This window comes from Nasonia vitripennis, unplaced genomic scaffold (genome assembly GCF_009193385.2).
Source record: "Nasonia vitripennis strain AsymCx unplaced genomic scaffold, Nvit_psr_1.1 unplaced0056, whole genome shotgun sequence".
In the NCBI taxonomy this organism is placed as follows: Eukaryota; Metazoa; Arthropoda; class Insecta; order Hymenoptera; family Pteromalidae; genus Nasonia; species Nasonia vitripennis.
In genome coordinates, this window is record NW_022279835.1 from 15,499 (window position 1) to 27,500 (window position 12,002).

Here is a 12,002-nt window from a genome sequence, read left to right on the forward strand (position 1 = left end):
TGTGCGAGCGTCAATGAGTGATGTGCGAGCACGAATGAGTAATATGCGAGCGTCAATGAGTGATGTGCGAGCGTCTATGAGTGATGTGCGAACACGAATGAGTGATACGCGAGAGTCAATGAGTGATGTGCGAGCGTCAATGAGTAATGTGCGAGCACGAATGAGTGATGTGCGAGCACGAATGAGTAATATGCGAGCGTCAATGAGTGATGTGCGAGCACGAATGAGTGATACGCGAGCGTCAATGAGTGATGTGCGAGCGTCTATGAGTGATGTGCGAACACGAATGAGTGATACGCGAGCGTCAATGAGTGATGTGCGAGCGTCAATGAGTGATGTGCGAGAACGAATGAGTGATGTGCGAGCAAGAATGAGTAATATGCGAGCGTCAATGAGTGATGTGCGAGCACGAATGAGTGATGTGCGAGCGTCAATGAGTGATGTGCGAGCACGAATGAGTGATGTGCGAGCACGAATGAGCAATGTGCGAGCGTCAATGAGTGATGTGCGAGCGTCAATGAGTGATGTGCGAGCGTCAATGAGTAATATGCGAGCGTCAATGAGTAATGTGCGAGCACGAATGAGTGATGTGCGAGCACGAATGAGTGATACGCGAGCACAAATGAGTGATGTGCGAGCGTCAATGAGTGATGTGCGAGCACGAATGAGTAATATGCGAGAACGAATGAGTGATGTGCGAGCACGAATGAGTAATATGCGAGCGTCAATGAGTAATGTGCGAGCACGACTGAGTGATGTGCGAGCAAGAATGAGTAATATGCGAGCGTCAATGAGTGATGTGCGAGCACGAATGAGTGATGTGCGAGCACGAATGAGCAATGTGCGAGCGTCAATGAGTGATGTGCGAGCGTCAATGAGTGATGTGCGAACACGAATGAGCAATGTGCGAGCGTCAATGAGTGATGTGCGAGCGTCAATGAGTAATATGCGAGCACGAATGAGTAATGTGCGAGCACGAATGAGTGATGTGCGAGCAAGAATGAGTAATATGCGAGCGTCAATGAGTGATGTGCGAGCACGAATGAGTGATGTGCGAGCGTCAATGAGTGATGTGCGAGCGTCAATGAGTAATGTGCGAGCACGAATGAGTGATACGCGAGCGTCAATGAGTGATGTGCGAGCGTCAATGAGTGATGTGCGAGAACGAATGAGTGATGTGCGAGCACGAATGAGTAATATGCGAGCGTCAATGAGTAATGTGCGAGCGTCAATGAGTGATGTGCGAGCGTCAATGAGTAATGTGCGAGCACGAATGAGTGATACGCGAGCACAAATGAGTGATGTGCGAGCAAGAATGAGCAATGTGCGAGCACGAATGAGTGATGTGCGAGCACGAATGAGCAATGTGCGAGCTCAAATGAGTGATGTGCGAGCACGAATGAGCAATGTGCGAGCACAAATGAGTGATGTGCGAGCGTCAATGAGTGATGTGCGAGCGTCAATGAGTGATGTGCGAGCGTCAATGAGTAATATGCGAGCGTCAATGAGTAATGTGCGAGCACGAATGAGTGATGTGCGAGCACGAATGAGTGATACGCGAGCACAAATGAGTGATGTGCGAGCGTCAATGAGTGATGTGCGAGCACGAATGAGTAATATGCGAGCGTCAATGAGTGATGTGCGAGCGTCTATGAGTGATGTGCGAACACGAATGAGTGATACGCGAGAGTCAATGAGTGATGTGCGAGCGTCAATGAGTAATGTGCGAGCACGAATGAGTGATGTGCGAGCACGAATGAGTAATATGCGAGCGTCAATGAGTGATGTGCGAGCACGAATGAGTGATACGCGAGCGTCAATGAGTGATGTGCGAGCGTCTATGAGTGATGTGCGAACACGAATGAGTGATACGCGAGCGTCAATGAGTGATGTGCGAGCGTCAATGAGTGATGTGCGAGAACGAATGAGTGATGTGCGAGCAAGAATGAGTAATATGCGAGCGTCAATGAGTGATGTGCGAGCACGAATGAGTGATGTGCGAGCGTCAATGAGTGATGTGCGAGCACGAATGAGTGATGTGCGAGCACGAATGAGCAATGTGCGAGCTCAAATGAGTGATGTGCGAGCGTCAATGAGTGATGTGCGAGCGTCAATGAGTGATGTGCGAGAACGAATGAGTGATACGCGAGATCCAATTAGTGAAGTGCGAGCGTCAATGAGTGATGTGCGAGCGTCAATGAGTAATGTGCGAGCACGAATGAGTGATATGCGAGCGTCAATGAGTGATGTGCGAGCGTCAATGAGTGATGTGCGAGCACGAATGAGTGATGTGCGAGCACGAATGAGTGATACGCGAGCGTCAATGAGTGATGTGCGAGCGTCTATGAGTGATGTGCGAACACGAATGAGTGATACGCGAGCGTCAATGAGTGATGTGCGAGCGTCAATGAGTGATGTGCGAGAACGAATGAGTGATGTGCGAGCAAGAATGAGTAATATGCGAGCGTCAATGAGTGATGTGCGAGCACGAATGAGTGATGTGCGAGCGTCAATGAGTGATGTGCGAGCACGAATGAGTGATGTGCGAGCACGAATGAGCAATGTGCGAGCGTCAATGAGTGATGTGCGAGCGTCAATGAGTGATGTGCGAGCGTCAATGAGTAATATGCGAGCGTCAATGAGTAATGTGCGAGCACGAATGAGTGATGTGCGAGCACGAATGAGTGATACGCGAGCACAAATGAGTGATGTGCGAGCGTCAATGAGTGATGTGCGAGCACGAATGAGTAATATGCGAGAACGAATGAGTGATGTGCGAGCACGAATGAGTAATATGCGAGCGTCAATGAGTAATGTGCGAGCACGACTGAGTGATGTGCGAGCAAGAATGAGTAATATGCGAGCGTCAATGAGTGATGTGCGAGCACGAATGAGTGATGTGCGAGCACGAATGAGCAATGTGCGAGCGTCAATGAGTGATGTGCGAGCGTCAATGAGTGATGTGCGAACACGAATGAGCAATGTGCGAGCGTCAATGAGTGATGTGCGAGCGTCAATGAGTAATATGCGAGCACGAATGAGTAATGTGCGAGCACGAATGAGTGATGTGCGAGCAAGAATGAGTAATATGCGAGCGTCAATGAGTGATGTGCGAGCACGAATGAGTGATGTGCGAGCGTCAATGAGTGATGTGCGAGCGTCAATGAGTAATGTGCGAGCACGAATGAGTGATACGCGAGCGTCAATGAGTGATGTGCGAGCGTCAATGAGTGATGTGCGAGAACGAATGAGTGATGTGCGAGCACGAATGAGTAATATGCGAGCGTCAATGAGTAATGTGCGAGCGTCAATGAGTGATGTGCGAGCGTCAATGAGTAATGTGCGAGCACGAATGAGTGATACGCGAGCACAAATGAGTGATGTGCGAGCAAGAATGAGCAATGTGCGAGCACGAATGAGTGATGTGCGAGCACGAATGAGCAATGTGCGAGCTCAAATGAGTGATGTGCGAGCACGAATGAGCAATGTGCGAGCACAAATGAGTGATGTGCGAGCGTCAATGAGTGATGTGCGAGCGTCAATGAGTGATGTGCGAGCGTCAATGAGTAATATGCGAGCGTCAATGAGTAATGTGCGAGCACGAATGAGTGATGTGCGAGCACGAATGAGTGATACGCGAGCACAAATGAGTGATGTCGAGCGTCAATGAGTGATGTGCGAGCACGAATGAGTAATATGCGAGCGTCAATGAGTGATGTGCGAGCGTCTATGAGTGATGTGCGAACACGAATGAGTGATACGCGAGAGTCAATGAGTGATGTGCGAGCGTCAATGAGTAATGTGCGAGCACGAATGAGTGATGTGCGAGCACGAATGAGTAATATGCGAGCGTCAATGAGTGATGTGCGAGCACGAATGAGTGATACGCGAGCGTCAATGAGTGATGTGCGAGCGTCTATGAGTGATGTGCGAACACGAATGAGTGATACGCGAGCGTCAATGAGTGATGTGCGAGCGTCAATGAGTGATGTGCGAGAACGAATGAGTGATGTGCGAGCAAGAATGAGTAATATGCGAGCGTCATGAGTGATGTGCGAGCACAATGAGTGATGTGCGAGCGTCAATGAGTGATGTGCGAGCACGAATGAGTGATGTGCGAGCACGATGAGCAATGTGCGGCTCAATGGTGATGTGCGAGCGTCAATGAGTGATGTGCGAGCGCATGGTGATGTGCGAGAAGAAAGTGATCGGATCAATAGTAAGTCGGCGCAATGATGATTTCTTCGGAGGCTCGAAATAAGTCTAAGTCGCCCCAACACGCATGTGTTCTCTCGGAGGCTCGAAAAAGTCATGTCGCCCACACGCATTGCTTTCTCTCGGAGGCTCGAAAAAGTCTAAGTCGCCCCACACGCATTGCTTTCTCTCGGAGGCTCGAAAAAGTCTAAGTCGCCCCACACGCATTGCTTTCTCTCGGAGGCTCGAAAAGTCTAAGTCGCCCCACACGCATTGCTTTCTCTCGGAGGCTCGAAAAAGTCTAAGTCGCCCCACACGCATTGCTTTCTCTCGGAGGCTCGAAAAAGTCTAAGTCGCCCCACACGCATTGCTTTCTCTCGGAGGCTCGAAAAAGTCTAAGTCGCCCCCAACAGCGCCATTGCTTTCTCTCGGAGGCTCGAAAAAGTCTAAGTCGCCCCACACGCATTGCTTTCTCTCGGAGGCTCGAAAAAGTCTAAGTCGCCCCACACGCATTGCTCTCTCTCGGAGGCTCGAAAAAGTCTAAGTCGCCCCACACGCATTGCTTTCTCTCGGAGGCTCGAAAAAGTCTAAGTCGCCCCACACGCATTGCTTTCTCTCGGAGGCTCGAAAAAGTCTAAGTCGCCCCACACGCATTGCTTTCTCTCGGAGGCTCGAAAAAGTCTAAGTCGCCCCACACGCATTGCTTTCTCTCGGAGGCTCGAAAAAGTCTAAGTCGCCCCACACGCATTGCTTTCTCTCGGAGGCTCGAAAAAGTCTAAGTCGCCCCACACGCATTGCTTTCTCTCGGAGGCTCGAAAAAGTCTAAGTCGCCCCACACGCATTGCTTTCTCTCGGAGGCTCGAAAAAGTCTAAGTCGCCCCACACGCATTGCTTTCTCTCGGAGGCTCGAAAAAGTCTAAGTCGCCCCACACGCATTGCTTTCTCTCGGAGGCTCGAAAAAGTCTAAGTCGCCCCACACGCATTGCTTTCTCTCGGAGGCTCGAAAAAGTCTAAGTCGCCCACACGCATTGCTTTCTTCGGGCTCGAAAGTCTATCCCCCACACGCATTGCTTCTCTCGGAGGCTCGAAAAAGTCTAAGTCGCCCCACACGCATTGCTTTCTCTCGGAGGCTCGAAAAAGTCTAAGTCGCCCCACACGCATTGCTTTCTCTCGGAGGCTCGAAAAAGTCTAAGTCGCCCCACACGCATTGCTTTCTCTCGGAGGCTCGAAAAAGTCTAAGTCGCCCCACACGCATTGCTTTCTCTCGGAGGCTCGAAAAAGTCTAAGTCGCTCCACACGCATTGCTTTCTCTCGGAGGCTCGAAAAGTCTAAGTCGCCCCCACCATGCTTTCTCTCGGGCCAAGTCTAGTCCCCACGCATTGCTCTCTCGGAGGCTCGAAAAGTCTAAGTCGCCCCACACGCATTGCTTTCTCTCGGAGGCTCGAAAAAGTCTAAGTCGCCCCACACGCATTGCTTTCTCTCGGAGGCTCGAAAAAGTCTAAGTCGCCCCACACGCATTGCTTTCTCTCGGAGGCTCGAAAAAGTCTAAGTCGCCCCACACGCATTGCTTTCTCTCGGAGGCTCGAAAAAGTCTAAGTCGCCCCACACGCATTGCTTTCTCTCGGAGGCTCGAAAAAGTCTAAGTCGCCCCACACGCATTGCTTTCTCTCGGAGGCTCGAAAAAGTCTAAGTCGCCCCACACGCATTGCTTTCTCTCGGAGGCTCGAAAAAGTCTAAGTCGCCCCACACGCATTGCTTTCTCTCGGAGGCTCGAAAAAGTCTAAGTCGCCCCACACGCATTGCTTTCTCTCGGAGGCTCGAAAAAGTCTAAGTCGCCCCACACGCATTGCTTTCTCTCGGAGGCTCGAAAAAGTCTAAGTCGCCCCACACGCATTGCTTTCTCTCGGAGGCTCGAAAAAGTCTAAGTCGCCCCACACGCATTGCTTTCTCTCGGAGGCTCGAAAAAGTCTAAGTCGCCCCACACGCATTGCTTTCTCTCGGAGGCTCGAAAAAGTCTAAGTCGCCCCACACGCATTGCTTTCTCTCGGAGGCTCCGAAAAAGTCTAAGTCGCCCCACACGCATTGCTTTCTCTCGGAGGCTCGAAAAGTCTAAGTCGCCCCACACGCATTGCTTTCTCTCGGAGGCTCGAAAAAGTCTAAGTCGCCCCACACGCATTGCTTTCTCTCGGAGGCTCGAAAAAGTCTAAGTCGCCCCACACGCATTGCTTTCTCTCGGAGGCTCGAAAAAGTCTAAGTCGCCCCCACACGCATTGCTTTCTCTCGGAGGCTCGAAAAAGTCTAAGTCGCCCCACACGCATTGCTTTCTCTCGGAGGCTCGAAAAAGTCTAAGTCGCCCCACACGCATTGCTTTCTCTCGGAGGCTCGAAAAAGTCTAAGTCGCCCCACACGCATTGCTTTCTCTCGGAGGCTCGAAAAAGTCTAAGTCGCCCCACACGCATTGCTTTCTCTCGGAGGCTCGAAAAAGTCTAAGTCGCCCCACACGCCATTGCTTTCTCTCGGAGGCTCGAAAAAGTCTAAGTCGCCCCACACGCATTGCTTTCTCTCGGAGGCTCGAAAAAGTCTAAGTCGCCCCACACGCATTGCTTTCTCTCGGAGGCTCGAAAAAGTCTAAGTCGCCCCACACGCATTGCTTTCTCTCGGAGGCTCGAAAAAGTCTAAGTCGCCCCACACGCATTGCTTTCTCTCGGAGGCTCGAAAAAGTCTAAGTCGCCCCACACGCATTGCTTTCTCTCGGAGGCTCGAAAAAGTCTAAGTCGCCCCACACGCATTGCTTTCTCTCGGAGGCTCGAAAAAGTCTAAGTCGCCCCACACGCATTGCTTTCTCTCGGAGGCTCGAAAAAGTCTAAGTCGCCCCACACGCATTGCTTTCTCTCGGAGGCTCGAAAAAGTCTAAGTCGCCCCACACGCATTGCTTTCTCTCGGAGGCTCGAAAAAGTCTAAGTCGCCCCACACGCATTGCTTTCTCTCGGAGGCTCGAAAAAGTCTAAGTCGCCCACACGCATTGCTTTCTCTCGGAGGCTCGAAAAAGTCTAAGTCGCCCCACACGCATTGCTTTCTCTCGGAGGCTCGAAAAAGTCTAAGTCGCCCCACACGCATTGCTTTCTCTCGGAGGCTCGAAAAAGTCTAAGTCGCCCCACACGCATTGCTTTCTCTCGGAGGCTCGAAAAAGTCTAAGTCGCCCCACACGCATTGCTTTCTCTCGGAGGCTCGAAAAAGTCTAAGTCGCCCCACACGCATTGCTTTCTCTCGGAGGCTCGAAAAGTCTAAGTCGCCCCACACGCATTGCTTTCTCTCGGAGGCTCGAAAAAGTCTAAGTCGCCCCACACGCATTGCTTTCTCTCGGAGGCTCGAAAAAGTCTAAGTCGCCCCACACGCATTGCTTTCTCTCGGAGGCTCGAAAAAGTCTAAGTCGCCCCACACGCATTGCTTTCTCTCGGAGGCTCGAAAAAGTCTAAGTCGCCCCACACGCATTGCTTTCTCTCGGAGGCTCGAAAAAGTCTAAGTCGCCCCACACGCATTGCTTTCTCTCGGAGGCTCGAAAAAGTCTAAGTCGCCCCACACGCATTGCTTTCTCTCGGAGGCTCGAAAAGTCTAAGTCGCCCCACACGCATTGCTTTCTCTCGGAGGCTCGAAAAAGTCTAAGTCGCCCCACACGCATTGCTTTCTCTCGGAGGCTCGAAAAAGTCTAAGTCGCCCCACACGCATTGCTTTCTCTCGGAGGCTCGAAAAAGTCTAAGTCGCCCCACACGCATTGCTTTCTCTCGGAGGCTCGAAAAAGTCTAAGTCGCCCCACACGCATTGCTTTCTCTCGGAGGCTCGAAAAAGTCTAAGTCGCCCCACACGCATTGCTTTCTCTCGGAGGCTCGAAAAAGTCTAAGTCGCCCCACACGCATTGCTTTCTCTCGGAGGCTCGAAAAAGTCTAAGTCGCCCCACACGCATTGCTTTCTCTCGGAGGCTCGAAAAAGTCTAAGTCGCCCCACACGCATTGCTTCTCTCGGAGGCTCGAAAAAGTCTAAGTCGCCCCACACGCATTGCTTTCTCTCGGAGGCTCGAAAAAGTCTAAGTCGCCCCACACGCATTGGCTTTCTCTCGGAGGCTCGAAAAAGTCTAAGTCGCCCCACACGCATTGCTTTCTCTCGGAGGCTCGAAAAAGTCTAAGTCGCCCCACACGCATTGCTTTCTCTCGGAGGCTCGAAAAAGTCTAAGTCGCCCCACACGCATTGCTTTCTCTCGGAGGCTCGAAAAAGTCTAAGTCGCCCCACACGCATTGCTTTCTCTCGGAGGCTCGAAAAAGTCTAAGTCGCCCCCACACGCATTGCTTTCTCTCGGAGGCTCGAAAAAGTCTAAGTCGCCCCACACGCATTGCTTTCTCTCGGAGGCTCGAAAAAGTCTAAGTCGCCCCACACGCATTGCTTTCTCTCGGAGGCTCGAAAAAGTCTAAGTCGCCCCACACGCATTGCTTTCTCTCGGAGGCTCGAAAAAGTCTAAGTCGCCCCACACGCATTGCTTTCTCTCGGAGGCTCGAAAAAGTCTAAGTCGCCCCACACGCATTGCTTTCTCTCGGAGGCTCGAAAAAGTCTAAGTCGCCCCACACGCATTGCTTTCTCTCGGAGGCTCGAAAAAGTCTAAGTCGCCCCACACGCATTGCTTTCTCTCGGAGGCTCGAAAAAGTCTAAGTCGCCCCCACACGCATTGCTTTCTCTCGGAGGCTCGAAAAAGTCTAAGTCGCCCCACACGCATTGCTTTCTCTCGGAGGCTCGAAAAAGTCTAAGTCGCCCCACACGCATTGCTTTCTCTCGGAGGCTCGAAAAAGTCTAAGTCGCCCCACACGCATTGCTTTCTCTCGGAGGCTCGAAAAAGTCTAAGTCGCCCCACACGCATTGCTTTCTCTCGGAGGCTCGAAAAAGTCTAAGTCGCCCCACACGCATTGCTTTCTCTCGGAGGCTCGAAAAAGTCTAAGTCGCCCCACACGCATTGCTTTCTCTCGGAGGCTCGAAAAAGTCTAAGTCGCCCCACACGCATTGCTTTCTCTCGGAGGCTCGAAAAAGTCTAAGTCGCCCCACACGCATTGCTTTCTCTCGGAGGCTCGAAAAAGTCTAAGTCGCCCCACACGCATTGCTTTCTCTCGGAGGCTCGAAAAAGTCTAAGTCGCCCCACACGCATTGCTTTCTCTCGGAGGCTCGAAAAAGTCTAAGTCGCCCCACACGCATTGCTTTCTCTCGGAGGCTCGAAAAAGTCTAAGTCGCCCCACACGCATTGCTTTCTCTCGGAGGCTCGAAAAAGTCTAAGTCGCCCCACACGCATTGCTTTCTCTCGGAGGCTCGAAAAAGTCTAAGTCGCCCCACACGCATTGCTTTCTCTCGGAGGCTCGAAAAAGTCTAAGTCGCCCCACACGCATTGCTTTCTCTCGGAGGCTCGAAAAAGTCTAAGTCGCCCCACACGCATTGCTTTCTCTCGGAGGCTCGAAAAAGTCTAAGTCGCCCCACACGCATTGCTTTCTCTCGGAGGCTCGAAAAAGTCTAAGTCGCCCCACACGCATTGCTTTCTCTCGGAGGCTCGAAAAAGTCTAAGTCGCCCCACACGCATTGCTTTCTCTCGGAGGCTCGAAAAAGTCTAAGTCGCCCCACACGCATTGCTTTCTCTCGGAGGCTCGAAAAAGTCTAAGTCGCCCCACACGCATTGCTTTCTCTCGGAGGCTCGAAAAAGTCTAAGTCGCCCCACACGCATTGCTTTCTCTCGGAGGCTCGAAAAAGTCTAAGTCGCCCCACACGCATTGCTTTCTCTCGGAGGCTCGAAAAAGTCTAAGTCGCCCCACACGCATTGCTTTCTCTCGGAGGCTCGAAAAAGTCTAAGTCGCCCCACACGCATTGCTTTCTCTCGGAGGCTCGAAAAAGTCTAAGTCGCCCCACACGCATTGCTTTCTCTCGGAGGCTCGAAAAAGTCTAAGTCGCCCCACACGCATTGCTTTCTCTCGGAGGCTCGAAAAAGTCTAAGTCGCCCCACACGCATTGCTTTCTCTCGGAGGCTCGAAAAAGTCTAAGTCGCCCCACACGCATTGCTTTCTCTCGGAGGCTCGAAAAAGTCTAAGTCGCCCCACACGCATTGCTTTCTCTCGGAGGCTCGAAAAAGTCTAAGTCGCCCCACACGCATTGCTTTCTCTCGGAGGCTCGAAAAAGTCTAAGTCGCCCCACACGCATTGCTTTCTCTCGGAGGCTCGAAAAAGTCTAAGTCGCCCCACACGCATTGCTTTCTCTCGGAGGCTCGAAAAAGTCTAAGTCGCCCCACACGCATTGCTTTCTCTCGGAGGCTCGAAAAAGTCTAAGTCGCCCCACACGCATTGCTTTCTCTCGGAGGCTCGAAAAAGTCTAAGTCGCCCCACACGCATTGCTTTCTCTCGGAGGCTCGAAAAAGTCTAAGTCGCCCCACACGCATTGCTTTCTCTCGGAGGCTCGAAAAAGTCTAAGTCGCCCCACACGCATTGCTTTCTCTCGGAGGCTCGAAAAAGTCTAAGTCGCCCCACACGCATTGCTTTCTCTCGGAGGCTCGAAAAAGTCTAAGTCGCCCCACACGCATTGCTTTCTCTCGGAGGCTCGAAAAAGTCTAAGTCGCCCCACACGCATTGCTTTCTCTCGGAGGCTCGAAAAAGTCTAAGTCGCCCCACACGCATTGCTTTCTCTCGGAGGCTCGAAAAAGTCTAAGTCGCCCCACACGCATTGCTTTCTCTCGGAGGCTCGAAAAAGTCTAAGTCGCCCCACACGCATTGCTTTCTCTCGGAGGCTCGAAAAAGTCTAAGTCGCCCCACACGCATTGCTTTCTCTCGGAGGCTCGAAAAAGTCTAAGTCGCCCCACACGCATTGCTTTCTCTCGGAGGCTCGAAAAAGTCTAAGTCGCCCCACACGCATTGCTTTCTCTCGGAGGCTCGAAAAAGTCTAAGTCGCCCCACACGCATTGCTTTCTCTCGGAGGCTCGAAAAAGTCTAAGTCGCCCCACACGCATTGCTTTCTCTCGGAGGCTCGAAAAAGTCTAAGTCGCCCCACACGCATTGCTTTCTCTCGGAGGCTCGAAAAAGTCTAAGTCGCCCCACACGCATTGCTTTCTCTCGGAGGCTCGAAAAAGTCTAAGTCGCCCCACACGCATTGCTTTCTCTCGGAGGCTCGAAAAAGTCTAAGTCGCCCCACACGCATTGCTTTCTCTCGGAGGCTCGAAAAAGTCTAAGTCGCCCCACACGCATTGCTTTCTCTCGGAGGCTCGAAAAAGTCTAAGTCGCCCCACACGCATTGCTTTCTCTCGGAGGCTCGAAAAAGTCTAAGTCGCCCCACACGCATTGCTTTCTCTCGGAGGCTCGAAAAAGTCTAAGTCGCCCCACACGCATTGCTCTTCGAGGCTCGGTCGCCCCACACGCATTGCTTTCTCTCGGAGGCTCGAAAAAGTCTAAGTCGCCCCACACGCATTGCTTTCTCTCGGAGGCTCGAAAAAGTCTAAGTCGCCCCACACGCATTGCTTTCTCTCGGAGGCTCGAAAAAGTCTAAGTCGCCCCACACGCATTGCTTTCTCTCGGAGGCTCGAAAAAGTCTAAGTCGCCCCACACGCATTGCTTTCTCTCGGAGGCTCGAAAAAGTCTAAGTCGCCCCACACGCATTGCTTTCTCTCGGAGGCTCGAAAAAGTCTAAGTCGCCCCACACGCATTGCTTTCTCTCGGAGGCTCGAAAAAGTCTAAGTCGCCCCACACGCATTGCTTTCTCTCGGAGGCTCGAAAAAGTCTAAGTCGCCCCACACGCATTGCTTT